The following is a 12,485-nucleotide window of genomic DNA, read 5'->3' as shown; positions in this document are numbered from 1 at the left end:
AATGAAAGATGTAATCATTTTCAACCTTTCTTTATATCATCCTTTTATGATCTCTTATATTTATACTTATTTTCTATTTATGTTATATTTTAATCTATTTATTGAACTTTTTGCAATATATGAAGCCCTCGAGAGCACTGGTCAAATAGTAAAGCCATAGCTATGTGGATCATCTTAAGCTCACTCCTGCTGCCTGTGAATAAAATATGAGTCTGTCTTTTTAGTTCCCAGGTTAAATATCATTAAAGTACTGGAAAAAGTTACCTTTTCCTTAATTTGTTTTAGAGTTGAGTATAACCAGACCATAAGGAATTTTAGGATTGGTACGTACGCATGAGGGTATTAATGGTTGAGAATTTTTATGGACTGCTGAATCCAATAGAAATGTATTTCTCCATATAACTTTGTTCTTGGGGAGTGCCATGATTCAGTGATTCAAGGGTCAAAGGAGGGAATGTGGGAAGTAAATATTCCATGCAAAAAGAATAGGAATTCAAGGAGTTATGAAACAAACGCTAAGTTTTGAGTTACATAATAAATAGATGAATTGGAATACTTTTTGCACCAAATTTAAACCATTGAAAATAAGTGGAATAGAGTCATTTGAGATTAGAAATTTGTTGAATAATAATGAATGTCAACTGTAATTGAAAAATAAAAATAAAATAAAATAAAAATTTTAAAAGTTTGTTGATATGATCATAATGATGACAGATAAAATATATGATAATGTGCCCTTTATATTTGTAAACCATTTTTACTTTTAACTTCACATTTGTAAAAGGCAGAATTCTGAGATGATCCTCCAGGACACTCACCCTCATATGATCTCTTCTTGAGTGGGGGTGAATTGAAATCTGTGAGCATGATGAGATATGTATAAAGCCATGATCATATCGCACACAGTATATGGCTAAAGGGTGGCCTAACCTGATCAGAGAAACTCATTATAAACAGAGTTTTCTTCAGTTGATTAGAAGGGGTCAGAGGCCAGTAAAACATGCTCTTGTAAACCTGTAAGAAAGCAACTTTCCATATTGTGTTAAGTAGTCCCCTGGCAGAGAACAGTAGGCAGTCTCTAGTTGCTGAGAACAGCTCCTCACTGACATCAAGCAAGAAATGAGGCCTTTGTCCTCTGACTACAAGGAAATGATTTCTTCCAACTGTGACATGAGCTTGGAAGGGAACTCGGAGCTCCAAAAAGAACACAACTTATCTGGCACCTTGATTTCAGTCTTGTGAGGTCCTGAGCAGAGAATTCTGCTAAGCCATACCTGTACTTCTGACCTATTGATATTATGAGGTAATAATTGGGTTTTGTTTTAAGACATTAAATTTGTGATAATTTACTCTGCAGCAATAACAAACTAATACAGTATTTATGAGGTCCTTTTGTTTTCTATATAGTCTTGTGAAGGGAGATAATATTGGAATTTTGATGAGACAGATTACTATATTATTATAGATGACACATATGTTCTTAGCAGGAGACCAGAACTGTTCTAGGCACTTTATAATCATGTCTCATTGACTCCTTATAGCAATGCTAAGAGGTAGGCACTTTAATTACCTTTTTTACAGATGAGGAAGCTGAGGCAGGCAAGAGGTCAAGTGACCTGCCCAGGGTCACACAGATGATGAAATTGAAGCACAGGATTAAACCCTCAGCTAGTTGTGAAAGAGCAAGACTCAGATCCAAGTCTTCTACATTCCAATTCAGCACTTTGAGTTTTGGTGCCTTGAGGCCAGTCACCTTTCCAGGTCGGGAAAAAATGTTCGAGGTGACTCAAAAAGAAAACTATAATTGCTTTAGTCTATTGTGAATGATCTAACTTTTTTAAATGACATTATCAAAAATCATATTTTTGTCAAAAAAATATTATTGAAATACTTCCATTGTTAAGATTGAGAATATGAAAAGATGAAGCTAGTGAATAAACCATCCATAAAAGTATGAAAATAATCTCAAGACGATTTCCATTGCAGACTAAAAATGCTATTATGGAAAAGTACCAATGCGTCATTGAAGAATGGCTACCACAAGGAGCTCAGTGGATTGCCATGAGGTTGTTATGGTAGTATGTGAAGATTTCATTTTTTCCCTTTCACTTTCTAGACCCATGTATTCTGCATTAGCAAAGTGCAAAGCGATTCACATATCAGTTCACCAGTTGTCAAAATAAAACAGAGATTTCAACTTCACGGTTTCCAAAAGAAAGCTCAGGGTAGGCATTTAGGATTCCACCTTATGAGTGAGAAATAAGAGCTGTTTCCCAGGCTTTGGTTTCTACAGCACAAACTGAGGTAAGTCATAAAATTGCAGGTAAGTCTGTAACCTCATTATAAAATTCTTTGCATAGTGACTAACTGATCACCAGGCCTATTACATATTTTGCAGAAAATCCACTGTCCCCATCACTTAACTGGGGCATTCCCTTGAATGGAGGAATGAATGAAATGACTGGCTTTTGTTTGACTGACACAGCAAACATTTTTAAAGTCATGTGATTAATTATGTGATTGACTAAAGAATAAAATAGAGGTACAGATATCTGAAAAGAAAAGATTCTTTCTTGAATGAGTCATTACAAAATATCAGTTTGAAGTTAAAAAAATAATTTATTATTCAATTGAGTTGAGTGAAAAGAAAATATGCTAATTCTAGATTCCAAAAGAAGTCCTTATAAGACTTTTATACACAAATTGTGATAATAGTAAAAGAATAAAAGCTACTTTTTAAAATTTATGGATACAAATTTATTTTTGAAATACATGAATATTTTAAGTTTATTTTTTGGAAAAAACCTAGATATATATTATATTCTAAGATTTCCAGGACTGTGGTACTATTGTTGTGCGAAGACTGTAGGTTTACCCAATGATTATTAGTATTATTTTTGGATGCTGATTTCTAAAAACTCTAGTTCATCATATGATAAGCATAGACTTTGTTCTGGTGTATTGTGATTTATAAAATTTTTGACATTCATTAGTTTGTGTGGTTCCCATGCCAACTCTGTCAGATGTACTACTGTCACTGTCATTTTACCAATGACTCGGGAGATTTAAAGAAATCTCCTTAAATTTATGATGCAGATGACATTTTTAAACTCATAAAGATAGTAAGCAACAAAGAGACAGGCATCTTTGGACATTCGATCCCATTTTCTTTTCGATATTTTAAAGATTCATTGTACTTCCAAATATATTTTAAAGGGAATAACAATAGATTGGTGCAGGAAAATACTGTTCTGTGTGTAGCTCTTAAATCAAACTCAGCATTAGCACCAGCCAGGTAAAAGTAGATTAGAGGGGCAGAATTGCCTGTGGGGAAATGAACTCTCTTTGATTCCGGAAATACAATACCTAAGTTTTTTTTTTCTAGAGATAACTGAGAATTCACTCTGCTTTCCGTCTACTGATAAGGATGTGGTGGTGGTGTTCCAAAACCAGGAGAACTCAATGTTTGTAAATATTCCCTGAAAGGGCAGAGACGGCAAGTACAAGTTCTTCTTTAAGACTGGGGGGAGCATAGAATAAAATAATTGCGATGAGGAAGAAACGAGTCTCATAGATCTGATGTCCCTTATGAGAGAATCAGGGGGGCAAAGAGGAGCTTCATGAGCACTGGCTACAGCTGCTCCTTCCCCTGCAGTTGTCTCATTCCCTATAAGGTTTTGTATTTTGGGCAGATTAAGTCAGCAACTCATCAAAATGTGATAGTAAGAATGTGGTGTCCTCCAGACAATCCACAATTTACCTCAAAGACTGCAATATGGTTTTGATTTTGAGACAGCTGGAAAACATAAGTACAACTTAAAGTTGAAAAATATTGTACTTAAGTGTGCTCATCGATATCTAAGTTTTAATATGTAGTTTTTCTTATTAACTACATTTATTATCAATGTTCACAACTGTCCATAAATATACACACACATACATATGAACAGAGTTTGAATCAGGAAGAATATTACAAAAACCATAACAAATTAATTCATAAGAATTTACTACCTAGAAATCTTAATGTCTCATGTTTGTATGTGCATAAACAATCTTTTGTGGCATGTAGTGCTGGTATCATGTGTAATGAGTAAATAAGTAGGGCATTTAGAGTATTACCATACATACCTCATGTGATTTATAGAATTTCCAAAAAATTAATCATAATATACCTCATCAAAATTAGGCAGAATATAATAAAATTTTCTGATGAGTCAGATGCCATTTAATTGTTTTGAAGGATAATCAATTTGTCTTGTTGTATTTCGGTTTTACATAAGCAGGATTAAAATAAAGACAAATAATAGATACAACTGTGTACATGTTCTATTTTCATATTGTTAAGGACCTCCAAAAATGAGTGTTTCGTTTCTCTCTCACACTATGTGGCTATGCATGTGGACTAAAAATTAGGCAAGTTAAACTCATTTTTTTCTAGTTTGATTTCCTTGAGAGCTATGGAATTAGAAATTTAAAAAAAAAAAGGTTAAATTCAATATGGCACAAATTAGTAGATTTCTTTATGAGCATGCATGCTAGATGGGAAATAATTTTAAAATCATATTGGCTTACTTGTTAAAAAGTAAATTAAAATGTAATGGTGTGCATTAGAGCATGTGCACCACATACAAATAATTAATATCTTCATTTAGCCATTTCTTTAAAAATTAATCAATGTAGTACAGCAAGAGTGGAGAGATATTTAACTAAACTAGCTGCCGGACCAATATTCTGAAGATATGCTATCTTTTTTTCATTGCTTGTGAGGTTCTCCTTTGAACATAGTATGATGTTACAGAAAATTTCAGCTACAAGGTGTGGGAAAATGAATAACTGAGAGCTGATTGATGAAGAAGCTCAAGGGACTAATAATCTTAAAAATTGCCGTAATCAATTGCCAATATTAGTGGATGAGATTTTCATACCACATGACCTTTGCTCATTTTGTCAGCATTTATCCCTCTTGCTTACCTGAAAGTGAAGGATTTATGAAAAAGAAAGGACAGCATATTTAGAGAAAACAGCATTTAAGGCTAATTGCATACAGAAGAAAAAGCATGGCTGAAAGAAAGCAACCAGATGGATCAAGGTGTGACTGAGGCTGGTATTGGCTTCTGTTTTGTGCTAGTGTGGCCAGTGTTACCATGGTGGACTCTTGTATGGTTTTGACTCTCAACATCAACATCACATGGACTCATATAGAAAGGAAGAGACCTAAAAGTCCTCTATCTCAATGTGTCTTCAAATGCAGGAACTCTATCCATATCATCCTTCATAAGGATATCGTTAACCAATCTTTCAATGTTTACAGCAATCGTGAGCTCCTTGCTTTTTGAAAACACTACCTAATTTCGACATGTCCATCCCTAGGTAGTTCTTACTTTCCTCAAGATGACTTCCTCCTTGTAACACCCTCCCCTTGGTTCTGGTTTTTGTCCTTGGCAGTGACACAATACACTGTCCTCTCCCACCCAAAAGCCCCTTCTATAAATATTTGAGATCAGTTTTCGAGTTGTCTCAGTGCTCCATGCACACACTCCTAGTAGATATCTATTGAAATCCTTACTTATCATCTATAAGTAATTATTTTATTATATTGTATGACTTTGTACATTGTTTTCATTTTATTGTACATTTACCACATCAAGAGACTTCCATAAAATATGCACATTAGTATGTGTAAAAACTACCAGTTTTGGTGCCCTATAATTTATTCACTTGTTCAGTGATAGGTAACTCCAAATTAGATATTGAACTTTGGAATTAGTGGATCATTTTTTAATAAAAATAATTTAATGATTAGACATAAACCCTAGAAAACCATGAGTTAAGAATATGCTGCTTAATTATACAAAATCTTTTGGCTCAGTTATTCTGTTAATAGTGATAGTTATCAGGTGGTCAGACTTCCAAATTTAAGTACAATAAAAAATATAAAGATTATTGTATCTATAATATCTAGTCATGAAATTAAAAAAACTCATTCTTAGAGTATTAATTTCACATTAAGTAAAATATTGATTATCCAAGTAACAAAAAACTTAGAATTGATGAAGACTGAGTTAGATAATTTTAAAATATGTTAATACAATTAACGTTTACCCTAATGTAAAATCTAATATCTCTATTTTCATTAGAGAAAAAAATTTGGAGTAATAAATAAGGTCTTTTATAGTTACATTTCACTTTATAATTTAATTAAGATTTCATGTTCATTTTCATATTTGAGGGAAACAACATCCTTGGTTTTTGTGGTAGTCAACCCTAGCCCATCGTAGAAGGCTATAGGGTGGCTAACAGTGAGAATCTGGAGCCAGACTTCCAAGATTATAAACCACTGAGCAGATATTACTTGTCATTGTTGTTATTACTACTAGTAGAACTACTAATACCATTTTGTGGGCTTCCCAACTAAGAAACAGGTACCATGAAAGACTTATCTAAGGTTGTCCACCATATTAATCTACTAATCTTTTTTGTTACTTTAAAGACATGATACACATAATGTAATGGTGTTAAAATGACAATAAAATAATAATAACAGTGAAAATAATAGTATTTAATAAAAGCATTTATTAAATGCTTACTATGTAATAGGGATTGTTTTAAGTGCTTTACATGTATTAACTATTTGATCCTCACTTGGTCACTACTAAGCACGTATTATGTCCATTTAGTGATAGGTTGCAGACTCAGAATTGCCCAAGATTACCCAATTAGAAAGAGATGGAACTGGAATTTATACTTAGAATCTGTCTGTATACTGCAAATCAAACATTTTTTAGCATGATTCTTTTTCTTCCAGCCTAGGAGCGGAATTCTCTGGTGATATCGGTGAATTGATTTTTTGAAATTTAGGTAATGTTTGAGTCATAAAAAGATAATATTTAGTAATTTGACTATAGATTGCCATATACAAAACTTTTCAACATATTTCAAAAGAATGTTTTTTAAATTTGCATATATACTCTAAAATGAACTGGTCCTAAGTGGACAACTTGATGAAGTTTCCCAATGCTGACCATCTTTGTCATCATCAATGGATGGATATATAAGTAGGACCAGAACGCCAGAAGCCTGCTTTATAATCCTATTCAATCATTAATCACCAAAAGGTCACTGCTATCCTGATTACCATAGATTAATTTGTTTAATTAGTTAGGAACTTTATATAAATGGAATCATATAGTATATACTCTTGTGTATGGATTATTTCACTAGACAGCGCATATGTGATATTTTGTCAATGTGGTACAATGATACAATGTTCACTATTTTTAATTGCTATGTAGTATTTCATTGTATAACTGCACAGACATTTGCTTCTTTTGGGTTGTTTCCAGTTTAGGCTATTACGGTTAATGTTCTTAAATGATTTTGTGTATGGTGTGATGCAGGAGTCAAGATCTGTATTTTCCTAAGTGGATATCCAGTTGATCCAGCACCATTTTAGAGAACATTATCAATTCCCCAAGCATTTCAGTGACATTTTTTGTCATAAATCAGGTGATCATATATGTGTGGATCTGTTTCTGGTCTCTACATTTTGTTCCAATGGCCTATCTGTCAGATACTGACCTTTACAGCCCAGTTAGAAACTGGGTTTAAGCTATATTTAAGGATGTGTTGAAGCTGTATTTAGGGACTCTGAAGAGCATTTAAAATATAACAAATATACTTGACTTTTAAAGCAAAGTCGATTAGTCACAAGTCTTAAATGTTATATTTTTAAAAACCTAGATGGAATAAAATATTCAGTATTTGAAATAATGGAGCCATGCTTAATTAAGGAAAAAATAGATTCTTACCTAAGCACATTATGATTTTGAAGCTATTTTTGTGAATGCCATAAGTAGAAATTGCCCAAATATTTATCCCAGAGTTGCATTTGTACTTGTGGTTTTGTAATTTAGTCTATTTTTAGTCACTGTGAACAGTAAAATCAAAAAAAGATCAATATTATCAAGCCACACCCCTCTGGTTGCAGTAATATATGAGTAGGAGCAGGCAATAATGCCAAAGTTGGGGCACGAAATAGTTCTTTGCTCTAGTTGTGTTAAAATCCAGGTTACTGAAGTCAAAACGAAAGCCGGGAAGAAAAATAGTGTCTCTTTTTCATTAGTTCTTAGTTAGGATTATTTGGAAAGAGAGAGAGAGAGAGAGAGAGAGAGAGAGAGAGAGAGAGAGAGAGAGAGAGAGAGAGAGAGAGAGAGAGAGAGAGAGAGAGAGAGAGAGAGAGAGAGATTCGATGACAAGTAAAGTTAAGATCACCAGGCATTGAAGAACCAAGAATTCATTACAGTAGCTGAATCATCAAAGCCAAGAAGGGAAATCACAAGGCAAACTGAATTAAAAGTCCAATCACATATGGAACTCAACAAGAGAGCAGTATTAGAGTGGACCAGGAGGAATTTCAGAGCCAGTGACCCAAGATGACCTGGGTTATAGTCAGAGTTGGGAAGGAAGATGTGCTTCAGGAGATTATCTTTTGGAAATGTATATCAAAGACATTACCAATTAGAGATAAAGCCTCAAAAAATTTTTCCAGTTATTTTTATTTGTTCATATTTCATTCTGAAAGTTTTTAAAAGTTCTTTCTAAGTTTATTTTTTAAATATATTAGATGGTATTTCTGAGAGAAAACTGTTCCTATATCTGTTTATATAAAATATAATGTCCAGAGTTTCTCAGTAATATTCTAGAGAGAGTGAAACATAACTCTTAAAATTTATCAACCGTATGTTTTTCTACTTATTACATTTTCTATTTGTTTTAATTACTTATTTCTACTTGTTTTTTATGTATAGGGTAGTGGTTGTTGATATACAGACAAATAACTAAAATTTTGCAAAAACACATCTACTTGTTAAAAATGATCTATTCAGGTAGGGTCTTGTTCTCAAATTAACCTTTTATTACATAGAGATAATTTTATGCCTGTTTTTCTAGTAATATAGATAAAACTACATTGTCTTTGTCAGGGCTAGAGTCAGAAGGTGCCACAAAATTCAGGTTACCTGAGATTGAATACCACAACAAACTGTCAGGCTAAGGTTTTATTCTAAGAAGTTATTTTCTGAGACATCACTCAAAAAACTGAGCAATATAAATGTGGTATTCGTCTGTCACTGCATGTTACTTGACATGGGATAGTTTTGTTGAATTCTATCACCCAAGCTAATGCTGTTTGCTTATGTTGTATTTAAATGTCCATTAGTATTGATGCTATTCTGAATATATACTTAAATATAAGCAGGAATGTCTCCTTTGCTATTATAGAGGAGCGAAATTTGTCACCCCAAAATATGTCACTGGCATATTGATTATTTTGAATTAAAATTACTTGAGAAACAGCCAGTGCAAGAAGGACACTCCGACCTTTCTCTCTGTCTCCTTGAAAGCAGGAAATAAATCTCCCTCCTAGTGAGAGGTACCCTCCCTGCACCAGGAGGTAAAGAGAATCCTTATTGTCAGAAGTATAAAATTCAGAGCTCAGAAGTCTGTGTAAATAAACTCTGCTTAGTTTTTTCATTAATTAGTACCCAACCCTAAGTGTCTTTGTCACGTTAGGTTTTCATATTTTTATTGATTCTTGGTCTAAAAAGTATAAAAGCTTCTGCTTTGATTATTTATTTAGGCTCCATACTTATGATATTTCCATACATATAAAATTAAACTTGATTTTTTCTTGTTAATCTGTCTCATGTCAACTTAGTTTTTAAATTAGCCAAAAGAACCTAGAAGGTTAAAAATAAATTTTTTTCCTCCTTGACACTATTCAAGAGATTCCAACATAACTCCTTCTCAACAAGCTTCAAGATTACTATTAGTACTCCCCTAAAATTTTATTATCATATTTTTCATGTGGATGGTCAGTTCAGACTTTCAATCTGTTATACAAATACAGCTCTTGGTGATAGGATTAATTTGTATTATCTTAGCAAAGATGTCTAAGGCAGGGACTAATCTAACCAAATATCACCCTCTGTAGCTGTTTGCTATTCTTCCTCTTACTTTTCTTTTATATAGTACCTTTATGAGAATATGAATTACTTGTTTTTGCTTATCTACAGGCCTCACCACTTTGAAAAGAGCTGGCTTGGTGTCTTGTAATACACAACTCTTGAAATTCATTCAAAACACGCAAGAGCAAAGCTTTTAATAAATGACTGTGGTAAAATAGCGTGTCTATTCATTTTGGAGGTAGAAGATTTGTATATTATGTTGATATTAGGTTCTGAAGCTAGTGTGTAAAGATTAACTCACCTGAGTCACCTATAAAGGATGTCATTCTAATGTATCAACTTTCATTAGTCCACTGTGTCACTTTTTCCTTCGGCACTGAAAGAAATTGTGGTATCTTCAGTTAAATGGCAAATGAAGCCATTGACTTGCACTTAGTGGTTATACTATAGGTTCCTCAAAATACTAAAATCACATTCAGATTGATAACATACACTCCATGAGAAAAACAAAGGAACTAAGACTAACCCAAGGAATTGCTCCTCTCACATCTTAACCCACATTCTATTTAAGTTGAATGATGAAGAAATTGCCTCTAGTATTTAAAATCGTACTTTGCTTTTTCTTCTCCCTCTTTTCCTCAATCTAAAATGCCTGTAGTGAAACTCAAATACATAACGCAAAATGTAATGGCAGGAAATGGTTGCTCTCCAAAATTCGTATTTCTCTTTGTCCAGAGTAACAGAATTATAGCAGAATGAGACTTCCCACCCCTCTTTGAAACTGGCGTGATCACATGGCTAGGTTCTTGCAAACGGAAGTATTGTATACAAATTTTTTGTTTTTGTCCATAAAATTGTACACACTTGCTTTTCCCTGCTGTTTCCTTTCCTATTTCTGCTGGCTGGAATGAAGAACAAAGTGACATTAGAAGCAATCCATTAAAATGGTAGAGCCACTGTCAGTCTCAGTTCTTGAATAACTACATAAGAGAACCATCTCTCCCCACTCCACCTTCAAAATACTGCCCAGAACTTTAGGTGACAAAGAAATAAATTTCTGTATCTTATAAGCCACCAAATTATTGTTGCAGCTCTTGTTATAACAGCTTATTAAACCTAACTAACACACAAAGCAAAGTCCACGGCTCTCATCTTTCTATTAACTTAGTAATTTAACAGTTCCCAGCACCATGAAATAGTGCTTTGGTGGCTGGTCTTGACAATCCAATTAAAATTGGCCTTTTATCATTGTGGGCAAGGGACACACCCAGTACTCCAGAATTTACTAAGAATGGCAGCACTCCTGAGTGGTAGTTTTTCTTTTACTATCCCTAGCCAAAAATTGGTCAGCATCATTTCAACATAAACCCTCCCTGAGGCAGGCAGCTCCTGAGCATTCAATGTTCTTGCTAAAGCCAAGGCATTAATATGACCCATTGATGTCACCCCAGTATATATTTGCCAGATTTACCAAATTGAATAGAGTACAGTCAGTTAAATTTGAATTTTAGGTAAAGAATGAATAATTCTTTAGCATAAATATATCTTATAAAAGAAAGAATTATTTTATTGTTATAAGCATCCTTAGCTATTAAGCCTGTCAGGAGAAAACCAGATGATCTGAAATTGACCATACCTCCTCATCTCTCCAACCCATGTGCACAAATCTACCCAATGCCCTTATCAGGAATCTAAAAGTGTGTGTGTGTGTGTGTGTGTATGTGTGTGTGTGCGCGCGCGCGCGTGCACGTGCACGAACGCCACCAGATGATCCTGATGAAGAAGTACACTATACAGAATAAATATGTTTCAGCATCACAAACATGAAACACCAACCCCTCATTTGCCTCTCTGCCACTAACATCTCTTGTTTTCATTCTTTGAAAAGAAAAATCCTCATTAGCTGTGACAGCTATTAACCTCCCTGCAATTTCCTGTTTTATCAAATTTATACAACTTATATTCTAGACCTTTATCTCTATCATCAACTCATGTGCAGCAAAGAACATCCCATTATGCATCTTTCTCCAACTTCTTTTACAATTGTGCATTTTCCTGCCCTATCTTATATGTATGCAGTATCGCTATGCGCCCATGGAATGACCTTTGCCAATTTTGGACCTCTCTTCTTTGTTCACTATCAGTCTCCCAAATACATGAATGAGAATAATTGCTTCTTATTTAATATCCTCAACTTTTGCTTCATTCCAGTGTATTTTTGAGTTTTTCTACACTTCACAATTTTTGGATTATCTAGTATAAATATAACTGTTTTGAAGGTCTCTACAGGAATACCACCAAAATTATCGATTTCCATGGAAACTGCAATATAATTATACTATGGACACAAAATTAGCAAGTTTAACATATGTAATTATAATCTTAGTTTAGTTAAATGTGGTGACATGATAAAATGTCATGATCCTTTGGGATGAACATTGGCTTTAAAATAAAATTTAACTGGGTTCTAATTTTGGCTCTCCCTCTCAGTAGCAGTATGTGCTTTGGGAAGAATTTTTT

General features: G+C 33.7%; 1 protein-coding gene across 2 annotated transcripts in view; it reads right to left on the bottom strand.

Annotated features, from left to right (window-relative positions):
- The window catches only part of KCNH8 (potassium voltage-gated channel subfamily H member 8), a 298,686-nt gene that overhangs the window by 108,144 nt on the left and 178,057 nt on the right, over positions 1–12,485 (bottom strand). The gene's annotated exons all lie outside the window — the stretch shown is intronic.

The sequence above is a fragment of the Rousettus aegyptiacus genome, unplaced genomic scaffold (assembly GCF_014176215.1).
Source record: "Rousettus aegyptiacus isolate mRouAeg1 unplaced genomic scaffold, mRouAeg1.p scaffold_m13_p_4, whole genome shotgun sequence".
NCBI classification, from domain to species: Eukaryota; Metazoa; Chordata; class Mammalia; order Chiroptera; family Pteropodidae; genus Rousettus; species Rousettus aegyptiacus.
Note: the sequence above shows the minus strand (reverse complement) of the source record. Positions and strands in the feature narration are given on the sequence as shown.